The sequence below is a fragment of the Balaenoptera ricei genome, chromosome X (assembly GCF_028023285.1).
Source record: "Balaenoptera ricei isolate mBalRic1 chromosome X, mBalRic1.hap2, whole genome shotgun sequence".
NCBI classification, from domain to species: domain Eukaryota; kingdom Metazoa; phylum Chordata; class Mammalia; order Artiodactyla; family Balaenopteridae; genus Balaenoptera; species Balaenoptera ricei.
Window position 1 is genome coordinate 120610136 of NC_082660.1, and position 15576 is coordinate 120625711.

Below are 15576 nucleotides of genomic sequence, written 5' to 3' on the forward strand. Positions count from 1 at the left end.
GAGCTACAGCCCTGGATTAGTTTGCTCAGGCTGCTGTAATAACGTACCCCAAACTGGGTGGCTTGAACTACAGGAATTGATGGTCTCACAGTTCTGGAGGCTGGAAGTCTGAGATAAACGTGTGGGCAGAGTTGATTTCTTCTGAGGCTGCGAGGGAAGGATCTGTTCCAGGCCTCTCTCCTTGGCTCATGGTTGGCTGTTTTCTCTGTGTTTCTTCTCATCAATTTCCCTGTTTGTGTGCCTGTTTCTGCGTCCAAATTTCTCCTTTTTATAAGGACACTAGTCATACTGGATTAGGGCCCACGCTGATGACCTCATTTCAACTTAACTAATTACATCTGCAAAGGCTATTTCCAAACAAGATCACATTCTGAAGTACTGGGTATTAGGACTTCAACATATGAATTTGGGGGGTACACAATTCAACACATAATAGGCTCTAACTGTGGAAAAATAAAATCTTTTTGTTGCTTTTTTTTTTTTTTTGGTTATGCCACGTGGCATGTGGGATCTTAGTTCCCTAACCAGGGATCAAACCAACACCCCCTGCAGTGGAAACGTGGAGTCTTAACCACTGGACCACCAGGGAAGTTCTGGAAAAATAAAAACTTGATCTCATTTTTTGCCAACCCGGGGCATTCCAAATTATGTCTGTAGTCACAGGGGAACTCATTTTACCAGAACCGTTATTAAAGAGCTCTAAACTTCTCCCTTTTACCCAGAAACTTCCACTGTCCTTATCACCCAGAGTCCTCGTAAAAAGTAGAGAGAATTAATGCAATACTTTAGTATTTTACTTTTAAGTAAAGCTAGCAATGCTGTCAGAAACCCTAAAACTTCTATGGCCTAAAGTATTACCGTTAGCTTTAATGTCCATAAGATCAACCCCCTCAGGGACCCGCAAGTTAGCTTATGAATTAATAAGGGTTAATGAAGTAATAAACCCTATGTGTTCGGGAATCTCACCCTCAGCCTTCGATTCTACCCTATTACAAGCAGATATGATTAGTTAATGCAAGGGACACATACAATACCTCTGACTTTATCACCAACATGTACCAGTCACATTTCCAAAATATCTACCTGAGCAGCCTCAACGCGCTCTGGCGATTTTGTCTTCTGGAAAAGACACTGGAGAAAAACTGCTCTTGAGCCTCAATTAAAAAGACCTGGGGCTTCCCTGGTGGCGCAGTGGTTGAGAGTCTGCCTGCCAATGCAGGGGACACGGGTTCGAGCCCTGGTCTGGGAAGATCCCACATGCCACGGAGCAACTACGCCCGTGAGCCACAACTACTGAGCCTGCGCATCTGGAGCCTGTGCTCCGCAACAAGAGAGGCCGTGATAGTGAGAGGCCCGCGCACCGCGATGAAGAGTGGCCCCCGCTCGCCGCAACTGGAGAAAGCCCTCGCACAGAAACGAAGAACCAACATAGCCAAAAAAAAAAAAAAAAAAAAAAAAGACCTTATCAGGTACTGTTGACAACTGTCACAGCTGTATGGCTCCAAGGTATTGATCCTTGGATTCATGGTTCCCAACTCAAAAGATATATGTCAGTTCATCCTGATTACCGGACATCCGTTCTACTTGGAGAACTGAAACTTTGGATTCTTAGGAATCCTACAAAGTCTGTTGACTTCAGAGGTGGACAGCTTCTACCCAAGATGACAGGACAAATTGCTGACCTCAAAAGTGAACAGCTTCTGCCCCAAATGACAGAACAAGATGAATTTTCTGATTCTCTGACAATCTTTTCTATTCCTTTACTCTTCCACTAAACTTGCCTATTATTCTACTTCGATGCCCCCTAGAACACTAATGGGATATCCCTTATCTCCATCTGATTATTTTCGTTACCCTATGCCTCCTTCTACTACTTAAGAAAAAACAAAACTCTCTTACGTGTTTTTCCCGTAACCAATGCTCTTAATTTAACTGACTGCTGACTCTGCTGACAACAATTTAATAGCTGTTCCTTGAAACACTTCAGGAGGTAGATTCCCTTTTACAGGTGCCTTCTGGTACTTGTTTTCCTCACAGCGTTAACTTCAACCTTTAGTCTTGAAAAAACTGGACCTTGACCTCACATCAACAAAGTGTTTCTGCTGAAGTCATTATCACCCTATCAGCAAGGCCGAGTCAATCAGGAGTAGACGCTAATATGGGGGATATTGTGACTGCAGCGATCTGTTCTCTTCAACCTGCTTTGCACGAACTATTTAATTCCACTAAAGAGATATGTCCATCTTGAGAGACACAAATTGGCTCACTTCTGTTGTAGTAAATGATAGTTGCATTCCTAATACAATCTGTGCTTCACTAGAGTACGACTTCTTACGTGGACATCAGCCTTATACCTAGAGGAGGACACCCAGAAGCCTCTAAAATGAGGCAAACACAAGTTATTCAGGAGAACTTCCAAGAGGGATAATTGATTTCCTCTTTACACCTACACTGTGGGCTGCAATTCCCATAATGGGGATAATTCAACCAGAAAGGGGGTCTGAAACTTGTCTCTGCCACTAATGGAAGTTATAAATGATACACTTCTGCTCTGGAAGCTCAACAAACTCATCTAAATTTATTAACCAGAGTTGTCCTGGACAACCACATAGCCTTTGATTTCCTCTTAGCCAGCCAAGAGGAAGTTTGTGCTGTAGCAAACATTACCTGTCACACTTAGGTGAATACTACATGGCAAGCAGAAGAGTTTGTGACTAGGTTAAAAGAAAAAGCCACCTGCTTGTCTAAAACAAACCTGATTGGTTTCTGGAACATGTTTTCATTACCTGGGTTTTATATTCTAGGCTCCTGACTTCAGGACCTATTACTGATCAATGATTCTGATAATTGCTTGTTTTGCAGTTGGCTGATGCAAAATGCCCAGTGTTTTTTTATATTGACTTCTTACTGTGCAGCCATTTTCATCTCAGAGAATGCAGCAATTCATCCTGCAGCAAGCAGGAGAGTCAAACCCTAGTCCAAGAACAGACTACGTGTTCTAAACAACCACCCCATCAGCAGTGGGGAAATCTGGGTATAATGGAGTCATGTCCTGTAGCCTGACTTCACCTGCCCTGGGCCAAAAGAGAAAGGAAAGAAGCAGCACCTGACAACCAGGCAGTGGTCTGATGCTCACAGCTGGGCCTCGGTGTTGGTACAAGCTGGTCTGGTGCTCACAGCTAGACCATGTTCTTCTCCCGTGAGACATAAACAACCTTATAGAACACCAGTGTCAGACAAGGTTACTCCAAGACCACGATCAAGTCAGACAAAACAAGGCCACTTCATAATTTTGTCTAAGCGCAGACAAAAACAAGGTCACTGCGCAACCCACAAAATGCCAAACATCGCCCTCTCCTGGCTAATCTCGGTGACTGCTGCTTCTCTACCAATTGTAGCTTTCGCCTTGCTCTAGTCAGATTTACTGAGATACCCAATGTTATACTTGTCCCCGCTTTCTGACAGCAGCTCACCTAAAGCAAACCCTTGCTTTCTTAAACTCTCCCCAAATTACCGAGCCAAAGACCAAATCCTGTAAAAGGTCTTTTCTAACTCTCTCTGAGACACCTTATGGCTCCTCATGGTGTGTGTTGTCCTTTGCTGCAACAACTAATAAACTCAACTTGCTCAACTGCGGCTGTGTTCCTGGTGGCCTTTGGCTGGAGGGCATTGACATTAGAGCACTTTGATGGGGACCCAAGAGCTGCTGGTGAGACTCATCTCCAAGACCCTGAAGGAAATGTTTCAGAAAGCTAGACCCTTGCAGAAGGACTAACTTGAGGCATCTTATGGTTTTCCAGCTGGCTTAAAGGCTGTGACCTACTTGGGTGACCTTTGCTCATTGTCAGATAACAAGAGGAAGAAAGTTATTGCTGGGCTTCAATAAGATTTGGAGGGCACTGAGGGAAGAAGGCTCAAAACTCAACTGAGTTATTTCTTCTAATTAGTCAATTACCTCCCTCTTCCCTGCGCCCCAGGCTTCTTTAAATTCTGGCCTACCCATATTCCCAGGGTTGTCTGCGCAGGCCTGTGCTCTCCTGGAAGTCCTATTATCCCTAGTTAATCTCAAGGATTCCAGCATCCCAGCCTTGGGGCTTCACTTGTATTATGGGGCCAGGCCCTAGTGAACCTGAGCTTCCTAAGGCCTCATACCAAGAGCGTCAATCATTATCCTTGATACATTAGGACAAAAAACCTGAAAAGGTGATTTTTATCTCTCCTGGGAGTCTAGAAATGTGACTGAAGGAGAGGCATTATGTTCCCATGATGGTCTGAATGATCGTTTATACCTGGGACGGGATGCAAGTAGAGGGAATAGCTCAGGGAAGGCTTCACAGAGGGAGAAAATAGCTGTGTTGAGTCTTGAAGGATGAGCAGAAAAATCATCAGATGGTCAAGGGGTAGCAGGACAGGCTGTGGAAAGAATATTCTAGGCAAAGGGAACAGAGTTTGCAAAAGCACAGAAGAATGAAACAGAATGGTGCCTTTTGGGAATTCTAAATGCTTCACTATAGGAAAAGTTTAGAATTTGAGGAATGGGAGCTATTGGGGATGAAGAAGGAGAAATCCACAGGGATCAGGCCATGGCCTGAGTCACATGCTCAGATTTACATTGTAGAGAAAGCAGTCTACTCTGTCAACACCGATGCATCTTCCTGCTTTCTCCCTCGTCTCCTTAGAGTCAATTTTTAGCACAGCACTCTGAGTGATCCTTTTAAAACATGTCAGATCATGTTATTCTTCTACTCAAAACTCTGTCATGACCCAGATCTTGGTTTCTAGACACTATTATGCACTAAATGGAACCAGGGGTCCTAAGAGAAATGGTGGATTCTAGGTCTGAGGCATGGAAAATGCAAGATAAACCTGGAGTATCTTGTGCAAGAAGGTAAGAAAATGCTCAAAGAATCATAGGGATGTGTCAAAAAGGACACAGAAGCCAGCTTGAAAGGGCTCCTGTTGGGAAACTTGTCCCATCTAGGACAATTTGAACATCAAAATAATAATAGATTGCAAACCACTGAATAAAATAAGAATCCATGAGTTCGTACTGATAAAAACGAATGAATGAATATGGGAGAAGGGAAAACCCTTTCTGTAGAAAGCTGGCTAATAAATGCAGGACAAAGCATGGAAATAGAAAATTGCCATTTGGCAACCATCAGGCAAAAATTAACAATGACTGCTAAAACTATTGGTTGAAGGTTTGAGGAGTGCTATACACTGAATGTTTATGTCCCAAATTCGTATGCTGAAACCTAGTCTCCAATGTGATGGTATTAGGCAGTGAGGCTTTTGGGAGATGATTGGGTCATGAGGGTGGAGCCCTCATGAATAGGATTAGTGTCCTTATAGAAGAAGCCCCAGAGAGCTCCCTCATTCCTTCTGCCCTGTGAGGACACAGCAAGAAGAAATCTGTCTGTGAACCTGGAGGTGGGCCATCACCAGACACCAAATCTGCTGGTGCCTTGGTCTTGGACTTGCCAGCCTCCAGAACTGTGAGAGATAAATGTCTCTTGTTTATAAGTCACCCAGTCTATGGTAATTTGTTCTAGCATCCTGAATGAACTAAGACAAGGACGAATAGGATATTTACACAGACTCTAAGTATTTTCCCACAGGTCACTTACAAATTACAAATGGAAAAATTATAACTTTACCATGGAGAAATCTGTCAGACATCACCTTAACCAAGTTATCACAGTTAACATCCTCAATAATGGGACAAAATGACATCATGTGTGTCCTGTGTCATGCACTGCAAAGGACACATCATTTCTGTGCTATTCCTGACAAAATATATAACCTGAACTATGAGGAAAGATTAGACAAACCCAAATTGAGGGACATTCTATACAATAGCTGCTGGTACACTTCAAAAATGTCAATGTCATGAAAGTCAAAGACAGGTTGAGGAATATTTCCACATTAAAGAAGACTAGGGCTTCCCTGGTGGCGCAGTGGTTGAGAATCTGCCTGCTAATGCGGGGGACACGGGTTCGAGCCCTGGTCTGGGAGGATCCCACATGCCGCGGAGCAACTGGGCCCGTGAGCCACAACTACTGAGCCTGCGCGTCTGGAGCCTGTGCTCCGCAACAAGAGAGGCCGCGATAGTGAGAGGCCAGTGCACCGCGATGAAGAGTGGCCCCTGCTTGCCGCAACTAGAGAAAGCCCTCGCACAGAAACGAAGACCCAACATAGCAATCAATCAACCAATCAATCAATTAATCAATAAAATAAATCTTTAAAAAAAAAAAAGAAGACTAAAAAATAACAACAGCTAAAAGCAGTGTGTCATCCTAGATTGGTCCCTGGATCAAAGGGGAAAACCAATAAAGGACATTAGTGAGACAGTTGGCTAAATGTGAATATGAACTGTATAGGAGGTAATAGTACATCAAGGTAAGTTTCCTAATTTTGATAATTGTACTGTGCTTATGTAAGAACACTTTATCCCAAATACCTAAGCTGGCATTTTCCTAAAAATAATATTACATGTTGTCAAGGAATGCCTACCTATGTAGCAAAAGTATGAAGGTACGCACAGAAACCACTACCAGCAGGGAATTTGTTGGATGGTAGTGTTTGAGGTAGCAATCAAATATAATCAAGATTGTCCTTGAAAATCTCTTAGGTAGTCACCAAACCTTCCACTGTGGTTGAGCCCTGAATTCAATAGCGTGCTTGTGGTTGGGGGGCCATGTTGTATGGAAATCATCAGACTCCTAATTGGTCTTGTGGAATGCTCATAGCAGGGAAGGGAAGAGGGAAAAATGACAGCCTGGACCTTCACCAGATTAAGGGTCTGTTGTATTGTCAGAAACGGGGACAAAGTCTCACCAAGCTCAGCACTCTGAGTGGGAGGATACTTCAATCAGCAGAGCCATATGGCTATCTAGACCTTCGAGTTTCCAGGGATGGATGGCTCGTAACATCCCATGATAGCCTTTCCTGGTGTTTTTCAACCCCTATCGTCAATAATGACTTATTTATGTTTAACTCATATCTCCCACTGCAATTTCAATCCATTTCCTATTACTCTATAGATACAGAGAACAGATGGTCAACATTCTCCTTATAACCTTCCTGAGAATGGAAGATAGCCATTGAAGTCCTTCCTCCTCAGGTGGTATTTTTTTCTTGACCAAAGTGTTCCGACCTCTTCATTTTTTTGCACATTTCGTTTTCCCGTCAATTATTTCATTTGCACTACATTGGATTAACAAAAACCCAGTGTTTTTCTTTGAAAAAGCAACACATACAGATGATTACAATTCTAATGGTACAAAGGTATATGCAGAGAATAGTGAGTTTCCTTCCCATCCAAGACCTCTCAGTCTCCTTTCCTAGAATCAGTTATTCTCACCAGGGTCTCCTTTCAGAGAATTTTTAAAACATATCCAAGTATGTATGAATATATTCTCCTCTAAATTCTTTTTCAATTCAGCAAATATTCGTTAAGCACCTACTATGTGCCAGGCACTGTGCTAACTCTCGGGGCATGAGAAGAGAGATGTGTTTTCCTGTCCTTAGGAGGGGAGAAAGATGTAGTCATTCATTCATCAAATCTTGATTGAGTGCTCTCTGTGTGCCAGGCAATGTGTGAACCACTGAATAACATGGAGCCCCAGCCCTTCCAGAGCTCCTGGGGGACGGGGAGAGACAGACCAATGAGCAAGCATGGTGTGAAATATAAACTACCGCCAGGGGGCGCCAAGATGCTTAGCAATTGCCCCACATCCTCTTGTAAGCTGCATGGCCCCATGTGGGGAGCAGACCTCAAAAGCTAAGCCTTGTTCCTAGTGAAAAGGGGAAGCGGTGGAGTTCTACGCAGGAGCAGGGGGCACTGACACCCGTGCCAGGCCCTGGCCTAAGCCTTTACACACACCGTCTCACGTAATCTTCACAGTGATATGAGGTGAGTGCCATTATTCACGTTTTACAAGCGAGGACACTGGGGGCTCCAGAGATGTTAGGGAACTGGCCCTAAATCACACAATGGAGATTCAAACTCAAGTCTATCTTCTGCAAAGCCTGGGCTCTCATCCACCATGTTGATCACAGTTTCTAGGCTTGGGGGTGAGTAATGGGTGATTCTGATACACCCCTTCTCCCCCCCCCCCCATGGAGTACCTACAGATAATAGGTTGACTCAACCTCTTATTTTATTTTATTTTATTTTTTGGACTCAGCCTCTTTTTAGACTGACTTTTTCCATTTAAGGTGTGAGGTGGAAAGGAATATACATTGGTCTGGGAGTCAGGAGCCTCGGTTCTAGTTCCTGCTCTGCCTCTCATAAGGTCCATGACCTTGAGCAAATCATTCTACCCTGTGGACCTCAGGGTCCTGATCTTGGAAATGCAGAGGGTGGCAGGAATCATCTCTGGATGGTTGATGGGATTTGATATTTCCATCATCCCAAAAGGGCTGTAATGACACATTCTGGGACAAAAACTACATCCCCCATCTTGAGAATGATACCAACAAACCGGTTCAGTAAGTCTACTTCTTTTTTATTCTTTTGGCCACACCTAGCGGCTTGCAGGATCTTAGTTCCTCGACCAGAGATTGAACCCGGGCCTGGGCAGTAAAAGCGCCGAGTCCTAACCACTGAACCACCAGGGAAGTCCCTCAGTAATTCTACTTCTTTTCAAGGCAATTTGAAGGATGGATCTGCAGTGACGGTAAACTGCTGGCTCCCCCATACTGACAGCGTGAGATGTGAACAAGTTAATAGTTTCTTGGCCTCTGCTTTCTGCTCCTAGTTCTGAACACCACCACACCCCCTCCCCACTTTCTCAATGAAGTAAAATGAGCTTGAGTGAAGTGAGCAAGTACCTGTTTAATAGATCTAATTTAATTAAAGCCAAAATCAACTAGCGACTGAAGATAATCGTTAGTGAAAACTGGGAAAGAGCCCTCAAATTAATGGGTTATTGCAGGTGTGTAATAACCTGAGAACTTTGCTCATGCTGATTTCATGCTCGGGAGAGCAGCCCCATGACGTGCTACCAGCCACGAAAAGAGGATGTGCCCGACCAACAAGCCCCATAAAGCTAAGAGCAGAGAGGCTGGTCTGATCCACAGAGGAAGGTGACTGAGGCATGGCCAGCAGATAATGAGCCTCCTGCTTTTTTTTTGCTCGTTTCATTTCACATCAAACATAGGGATTCAGAGACCAGATCTGGTCATTGGAAAAGCAAACTCTTCTTCTGGACCCCACGGTGACACGGGGGTGGGAGGCTAAGGGAGTCTAGTTCTCAGGTAAGTGTCTTCCTCTCTTCCTTCCTTCCTTCTTTCTTTCTTTTTTTCCTTCCTTTAATTTTCTTTAAATTATAAAAGTAACAGATATTCATCATACATAAACCAAATTGCATGTAATTGTATGAGGCATAAAAGTCCTTCATCTCTACCCTCCCTTTCTCTCTTTCCCTTTTCTTTCTTTCCTTCTTTCCTTCATTTTTAAAAAAATTATGGGAGTAATACAGGTTCACTGTAAAGTAATCAAGCAGTACAGAATGGTATGAGACATACAGGAAACTGATTTCATTCCCATTCTTCCTTCCTATCTCTCTCGTCCCCTGCCTTCCTGTTTTCCCTCCCTTCCTCTCTCCCTCCCTTTCTTTCTCCTTTCCTTCAATTTTTAAAATTACATAGGTAACGTATGATAATTATAAAAGAATCAAGCAGTACAGAATTGTATGGTATATAAAGGAAAAGTCCTCAGTCCCTGCCCCCTTTCCCAAGCCACCTTTTCATGCCTGATAGACACAGAGACTTACCTTATTCCTTTTAATGACTGCATAGTATTCTGTAGTGAGACTGTCCCATGATTTATTTATGGGGTGCGAGGTAAGTTTCTGAAACATACCGTGAAATTGTTATAAAAGTTTAGAGGGAATTCAAGGAAGGTATAAATTGGATTGTTTGCTGCTGAAAATTCCATTTCATAGATAGCAATCATATCCATTTCTATAGCACTTTATACTTTGAAAATTGCCTTTGAAATATCACCTCATTTGATCCTCTTTTATAGCAGTTCTGGGAAATAGGCAGATTATTATCTCTATTTTTACAGATAAGGAAACTGAGGCCCAGGAAAATGAAGGAACAGCAATACGGTCTCAAAGCTAGTTACGGATTCTCAATCTGGTCCTCTTCCAGCGCTGGAAGTTTAAGCTGCCTTTCATCTTGCAAGTTATAAAAGATTTAGACATCCCCTTACTTCTAAGCTCGTAGTTTAGAAAATCCATCCAAGTCATACAAATTCCCTTATTATTCTAATGAGAATGGCAGTAGAACACTTGGTAAATATGAAGAGCTTTATTAATGGCTGGCGCTCATAGCAAGCCCAAGACTCATTTGGTTTCCTAATTGGCTTCTGTTACTTTAAATGTAAAGTGAGTCTATTCACTCCAAACCCTGCTTAGAAGTGGAAAGAAATACAATATGTTGCATTATCCTATAAAAAAAATGTTTAAATCAGTAGTAAATCATTCAGAAGTGTATTTTATTTAAAATCAGAAAATGCCCATCAGCATCTTACTGCCAAGCTTCTGTAATATGTTTCCATAGGATTTGTAGTTTTAGTACCGTTTTGGTTGGAGAAAGGGGGACTTCCAGTGTGTTTCCCAAATAAGTAGCTTTAGTTACGATTATTTAAGGAGAGAAGGTGGATAAATGTAATGAGGTGGTCAGGTTTCTCTAAACAGATCTGCTTTTTAAAAATAGCAATGATTTGGGAATTCCCTGGTGATCCAGTGGTTGGGACGCTGTGCTTCCACTGCAGAGGGCATGGATTTGATCCCTGGTTGGTCCCACATGACAGGCAGCGTGGCCAAAAAAAAAAACCCAAAAAAAGCCCAACAACATAAAAAGATAAAAAAATAACAATGCTTTGATGAGTTACTTTTGTCAATAAGATCTTGCATAATGCTTCCTCCAAAAAGTTTAGGATCATTAAAACAGCAAGTTGTTGGGTTGAAGTTGCGTGCATTAATGTTGAATACATCACATTTTGTAATTATGCATTTAATGGCTGCCTTCCCCTCTGGGCTAAGTGCCTCGTGAGGGCAGGAATCTCTGTCTTGTCTTCCCAGCGCTGTCTTCCCAGCGTATAACACGGTGTCTGACACATAGTAGGCACTCAATAAAATGTGCTAAACGGATATGCAGAAAAATCAGTCGGTGGGTTGCAGCCAGACTGCATAACTCAGGCAAGGGTCTGTGTTGTGGCTGCTGACATGGCTTTGAGCATGAGGGAAAAGTCTTGTGTGGGATGCGAAGGAAAAGTATAGTCACACGCGCTTGGAGATCGTTTGTTCTGAATCTGAACTGGGCATAGTTCTGACTTTTTGAACGCAGGTTTAGACAATGAAAGAACACGTCATATATCAGAGGCTTCATGGAACCATTCTCATGTTGAGTTTTATCTTTCTCTCAGGTAAGAAAATGTATTCTTATTATCTCTTTCAATATCTCATGGACAGTAGGTTACCGAAATAAACCATTTGAAAAATTGCTGGGCTGCCTCTCAATGGCTTCCTGTCGGTCCATATGGCTATAGGACAAGCTGGAGCTTCAGCAAGTGAACCCACTCACTCAGGATTCCCTGTGACTGATGGAGAACTGGCCTCAAGTAGACAGTAGCTTGGACTACTGCTGTCCTTGACATTTCTTAATGAAACTCTGACATGCCATTTGGTGACTAATACACACCTAACATAAGCTTTGTGTTTTCTTTTAGGCTGTTTTCTCTTACGCATAATGCTTTATTTAAAGCTCCCTGGAGCATTATGATATCATCTTTCTGTCTCCATGAGATATATATATATATATATATGGCAACAATCATAGAGTATAGACAGGGAAGCTGAAGTGTGATGAACAGGCATCTGTTCTGGGAGGCCCAGCCCTTGCCTAGACTCTGTGATCAGAACGGAGATAGATTCTGTCTTTGTTTCTATTCTGCAGCAAATAGATGATGGAGACAGTTGAACTGAAGTAGCTGGTAATTTGGAGACGTAAGAACGAGGTTGTCTTGGAAGACTGCAATCTCGTCCATGTTAAGTGAATTCGGTTGGTAACATTGCTCATTTAGCACATCAGTCTTTAGCTAAAAGGCCATACATGCCAATGAGGGACAATTCCTTGATGAAACAGAAGTGGGGTTTAATTTGAGTGGCCCTCAGATTTAAGAGCTGATCTTCTGCAAGAATACCAAATCATCATCGCCATCAACAACAAGCACTGACTGTGTGCAGAGCCTGATGGGAAACCATGTTTCTTATCATAAAGCTTGAAATAGGATCTAGGGGGCACAGTGGCAACTCTGTCGCCTGGCCTTGACTACCTGCTAGGATGTTGATTTCTCTTTTCCCTATTTCCTCAAAGGCAAGAAACTGTGTTTGCTCCATTTCTTTATCCAAAACACCCAGCACAGGTCTTGACACACAGCTTGTCAGTACATATTTGCTGATTTAATAAATTAATGCAGTTTGAAATGATAAAACCTTGAACACCTGTATGGTGGTGGTGTATGTGACACAAACTCTAAGTGGATTTGTGTGTGTGTGGGCAGGGCATGGGGCATGGATAAGAGGGATCTAGGAATAGCGCGATCTAGAAGTCTTTAGTGTAGTCATGGAAGAAAAAGTGGAAGAGTGTGTGATACTGGAAGTTTAAAATGGGTTTTGTGAGGAATGTCATCAGTCAATGAAAATTATGATAGATGTGCAGATTTTAAACCTTCAAATCCATGAGGCAAGGCAGTGTTTCTTTTAGGTTATTAAACAGTTCTCATTGTCCTTCAGTTGGTGAGAAAGTCATCATTTTCTTCCTGGAACAAAAATTGGTTCTTGAAAAGAATGGTATGACAGGTTCAGTCCCCTTCAGGCTCCAGAAGAGTCACCAGCCTCCCAACTGTGAGGGTCATCGTGGGAGACAGGGCGAGGGCCAAGCCTAGATCGGGCAGAGGGTGATTCAGATGCTGTCGCTGGATGAGGCCAGAGTGTGGAGCAAAACCATGTCCATGGAGGAAATACCAAGGGTCAAGAAGAAGAAACCAAATCTGTTGTAAGGTCTAAAGGCGAGAGCAGTGCCAGAAAGAAGGGAGGAAGACTGAGGTCAGGAACTGAATAGTTGCAGTGGAGCGGGGGAGGGAGGAAGAGAGGGTGGAGGTAAGGAATAAAACAGAAATAGCCTCTGGGCTCCCTGCTTTTATTCTTGCTCCGCGATAGCCTATTCTCAACACAGCAGTCAGAGCAATCCTTTGACATATTAAGTCAGATCACGTCACTCTTTTACTCAAAACTTGCTAATATGTCTCCATCACAATTAGAATACAATCCCAACTCTTCAATTAGCCCTAAAAAGCACTGCGCTATCTGGTCTCAGTGCCTCTTGGGCCTCATTTCCTACTATGCTTCCTCTCCCTCTCTCTCACTCCAGACACACCAGCTTCCTTCCTAGTCCTCCAGCATGGCAAGCACAGTCCCACCTCAAGGCCTTTGCGCACACTATTACCCATGTCTGGGTCACTCTTACTTCACATCTTTGTAACCCTGGCTCTTTTTCATCTCCTAGGACTAAACTAAAATGACTCTTCTCCATACATTTTTAAAAATTTGTATTTATTTATTTATTTTTTGGCCACTCGACTTGCAGGATCTTAGTTCCCCAACCAGGGATCAAACCTGTGCCCCCTGCAGTGGAAGCGTGAGCTCTAACCACTGGACCGCCAGGGAAGTCCCAAATGACTCTTCTTCAGAGAGGCCTTCCTTAACTATCTGATTGAATGTAGACATTCCCGTTCCCCTCATCCCTGCCCCTCCCATTATCTAGCTCATCAGCCTGTTAATTTCCTTCCGAGTACTGTTCACAATTTGTAATTCTCTTTCCTTGTTGAGTGACTGCCTCTCTCTCTCTGGAATGTTAAACTGACGAAGGCCAGGGACCTGGTGTGGACATGTGTTCGCTCTATCACTGCACTCCAACACTGCCACATAGTTGGGCCTCAGTGATCATCAGTGTCAAGTAAATGAATGGTCCAGGGTACTTCTGGCTTTATGAGTAAGGGCATCCATTTTGTTGGGTGAGACATGGGCCTTGGACCCAAGTTTTGAAGGAACAATCTCATTACCTTTGTGAGGGTAATTCCTTTGCCTCCCATTCCAACAAGAACTCTTGGCAGGCCACATGCATGGTCAGCAACCTGGGTACTGGAGGAGAGGACATGTTGGATAACTCTGTAACTGGTGACTGGTGAGAGAAATAAGGCTCAAAGTTGGATGCTTCTATATATGGCAGATCTGGTTTTTTGGTTTTGTTTTTTTTTTGCATTTGTAGAGGGCAAAGTTATTCATTGATGGTAGGAAATTTTTTCCATATACAATGTTCCAGGCTTAATATATCATCTGTTTTTATTAACTAATGAATTAATTTTTATTGAAGTATATTGATTTACAATATTATTAGTTTCAGGTGTACAACACAGTGATTCAGTATTTTTACAGATTATACTCCATTAAAAGTTATTACAAGATAATGGCTAGAATTCCCTGTGCTATACAATATATCTTTGTAGCTTATTTCATACATAATAGTGTATACTTTTTAATCCCCTACTCCCTTATTGTCCCTCCCCCTTCTTTCCCCCATTGGTAACCACTAGTTTATTTTCTATATCTGTGAGTCTGTTTCTGTTTTGCATATACATTCGTGTTACATTTTAGAGTCCACATATAAATGATATCTGACTTATATTACTAAGCATAATATTCTCTAGGTCCATCCACGTTGCTGCAAATGGCAGAATTTCATTCTTTTTTATGGCTGCGTAATATTCCATTATATAGATGTAGATATAGATATCACATCTTCTTTATCCATTCATCTGTTGATGGACACAGTTTGCTTCCACATCTTGGCTATTGTAAATAGTGCTGCTTTGATCGTTGGGTGCATATATCTTTTTAAATTAGAGTTCTCATTTTTTCCAGATATATACTCGGGAATGGAATTTCTGGGTCATATGGTAACTCTATTTTTAGTTTTTTGAGGAACCTCCATACTGTTTTCCATAGTGACTGCACCAATTTACATTCCCACCAACAATGTACAAGGGTTTATCTAAAGATTAGTTGGTTACTCACAAGACCAGTGGGAAGTATAGGCAATGGATGGCAGTAGCTCTGGGCCTCTGTGGTTGTCCACAGGATGGCCATGGTGATGTGGGTAATGAAGCTCCCCAGTATCAAGCATGAATCTACTGTATCTACTCAGACAGCCATGGGTCTGCCAGCACCTGGTCTACCAAGTTTTTCAATGCTCCTGGCTATTCATTTGCAAGGATTTGTGATACTAAGAGCCAGAAGAGCCTTTTTATGAGTGAGTAATGACATTTCCTAGTTGAGGCAGGCATGGTGCGCCCTTGGCAGAATGCTTACCTTCACAGTGGGCAGATTCTCTACAGGATTGATACAGCCAATGACTCCGGTGGGACCCGTCCCCCAAGTCTGCTCTGCCCCCTCTCCCTCCTTGAATAGAAGGTATTGCCAGGTGGTTAGCTGGACCTTG